At 60.0% G+C, this 2728-nt stretch overlaps 1 protein-coding gene across 1 annotated transcript in view; it reads right to left on the minus strand.

The window, feature by feature from the left end:
- Window positions 1-2728, minus strand: part of LOC101664316 (high density lipoprotein binding protein) — a 51126-nt gene that overhangs the window by 22281 nt on the left and 26117 nt on the right. The window lies entirely within an intron of this gene.

Consider the following 2728-nt stretch of genomic DNA (forward strand, 5'->3'; position numbering starts at 1 on the left):
GGGGGCACAGGCAGAGGCGAGCAGTGGAACTTTCAAGTGTAATGTGGGGCAGGGTCCAGGTGCCAAGCCTCAGGGCAGGTGGCGATGGTCAGACCAAAGTCGCCTAGAGAAATGCCCACCCAGACTCCACTCTGCCACGGAGCCCCCAGCTGAGCCACAGCAGTCAGTACTCCTTGGGACCCAGACCCACCCGTTGGGAGGAGCTGGCAGCAGCCCAGGCAGGCAGGAGTTGCTGGCTGTGAAGCCAGATGTGGCGTGTGTCCTCCCACCCCCGTCTGCCCATGATGCGCTGCCTGTGCCCCTAAAGGTCCTCTGCTCCCCACACTCAAGTCACAGGCCATTATAGTACCTGCAGCCCTGCATGCAGGTGCAGGGTGCTCAGCTGCCATCTAGCTGCTCTGCCCCACGCCCCCACGTGGCCCCAGGGCGCTCTGGACCGGTTATATGGGACCCACGGTCTGGGAGTCAGGGTCTGTCTTCAGGAGGCCCACTGTCAGAGCTGGGAAGGCCATGAGCCCTGGGAGATAGAGTGGAACCCGGCAGCTCTGGGGGCAGTTCATCTCTGAGGCAGTTCAACCCTGGCCTGCCAGGCTGCGGTGGCTGTGGGGCCCAGGGTGAGCCTCCCCAAGGCCTTCACGTTAGCTCTTCTATGCTCCCAGTCAAGCGTTTCCTGGCCTGGGGTCCCTCCCACTCCTGCCCCCAATCCAATGCCCTCTCACGTACTACCTGAAGCTCCCAGGAGCAGACCAGTTACCAAGGAGCAGCTGCCCACTGTCCTTTGGGGCCTCACTGGATCTAGAAGCTGCTCCCACTGGGGGGGCCCTCAGCCACCCTGGGCAGGAGCCCATGGCTGCCACTCATGTTCCCTCGAGGGCTCTCGACAGGGGCAGCTTTCTGCTGTTCCCCGGAGTCCCACACGGCTCCTGCACACCTGGCAGCCCTGCTGCTCGGCCCCCAGAGGCTCCTGGCACCTCCTGCCCGCCCCTCGTCACATCGTCACACTGGCTTATTCTGAGCCTGAGGTCCACCTATGCTGAAATGTTCCCAGAGCCAGACACCACAACTTTTACAGGGCACCCAGAACACAAACGTCCAGAGCGCCCCTGGATGCCGCCGATGTTTTCCACGCACAGAAAGAAGCCACCCACTTGTGCACTGCTGCCTGGTCAGTCCCCACGGGGCAGAGCAGAGCAGTCCTTACAAGCTTGGGAGACTGAACACCTTTGTGGGAGCAGACAGCTGCTAGAGTCCAACTGCTGACCCTGCGGTAGCAGCCCAACGCACAGCCACCGAAAGATGCCAGACCCAGAACCCACTGCCATCGATCGGAGGCCAAGGCCCTAATTCTTTACGGGAGTAGAAAGCCTCCTCTTTCTCCCACGGAGTGGCTGGGGGTTTCAAACTGCTGATCTTGAGTACTGGAACCCTAGGTGTAACCACGACACCACCAGCGTTCCTACAGAAATATGCGCAACCTACAACAGATGTTTTGAAGGACATTAGATATAGCCCGTACCTGTTCTTAGGCCGTACACATCTGACTTTTAAAAACTGCCCTAAGCACACAAGGCATTCCTGGGCAGGAAACGGTGCCCAGCACTCGCCCAGTGGAGGAACCGGGAGGTGGGCTCTTCACTTCCAAGGACTACAGGAGCGATCCAGTGCCAGACCTGGTGCCAGCAGACACACACCAGCAAGGACTCTGATAAAGGATGCAAGCTTCTATTTTTACTGCGAAACAGGAATTCTTTAAGTGGATCAGTTTGCCAATTCCCTCTTCAAAAGGAGCCTTCTTTGCAAAGGGCGAGCCCAGGGGGAGCCTTTTAACTCGCCACACCTGACCTCCGTAAGAAATACTGTCAGCAGCCTGGGCCCACACGGGCTTCAGAGCCTGCTAGCTGTCAGGGAGCAGCCACCTTCATCTCTTTCAAAGCAGCTGCAGATAAATACTCAACCCAGTGCGCCACCTTTGTGCCTCTAAAATGCAGTAGGGCCAAGCACGGAGGGCGTCTTCCAGTTACTCGTATTTTAGGGGACACTTCTGAGTGCTCCCCACCTCCACGACTGCCCAGGGAAAACCACACCCGCCCACGACCAGAGTCCACAAGAGGCCATCTGCCTACCACCTACTCCTCCTAGGTGTGGGCCAGCCGGCCGGCCCGGCTCACAAACTCCTGGAAGCCAGCACCCAGCCTGCCACCTCAGCAGGGCCCTCCCACCCGCCACGAGAGCGCAGGGCGGGGGACAGGCTTAAAGGCACAGTACCCACTCTGCTTTCATCCAAATTCGGTATTTTTCCACAATGCACTTTTCATGCACTAACCTGGGGTCTGTCCAAGTGTGCTGGAGCTCGGCGACGCCGTAGTCGCCCCTCCCCCCGACCCCCATTCCAGCAGCAGGTGGTGGGCCTTCACGACCCACCCGCGCGCGCGGGGTTCCCAAGCTGCCGGTCTTTCTTGCCTGAGGTTATAAGAGAGGGGTCGGCAGCACCCCAAGAGTTTTCCCTGTGGGAAAGGGTATGCGGCCGCTCTTTAGGATGCAGACCAGGATCGTGAGCAGCCAGAGTCCCGACTGAGGCTGCGGGACCAGCTGCCTTGCGGACTCCCGCGTTCTGACCGCACCGTGCTGGGAGGGGTATCCACGGAGGGACACCAGTGGCTGGGGGCACCCCGGACCAGGAAGGTTTGAGGTAAGAGGCGGTGAGATGTGCGGAGGGGAGGGGAGGGGA

The sequence above is a fragment of the Echinops telfairi genome, unplaced genomic scaffold, assembly GCF_000313985.2.
Source record: "Echinops telfairi isolate 266 unplaced genomic scaffold, ASM31398v2 ScPeMD7_3;HRSCAF=10, whole genome shotgun sequence".
In the NCBI taxonomy this organism is placed as follows: domain Eukaryota; kingdom Metazoa; phylum Chordata; class Mammalia; order Afrosoricida; family Tenrecidae; genus Echinops; species Echinops telfairi.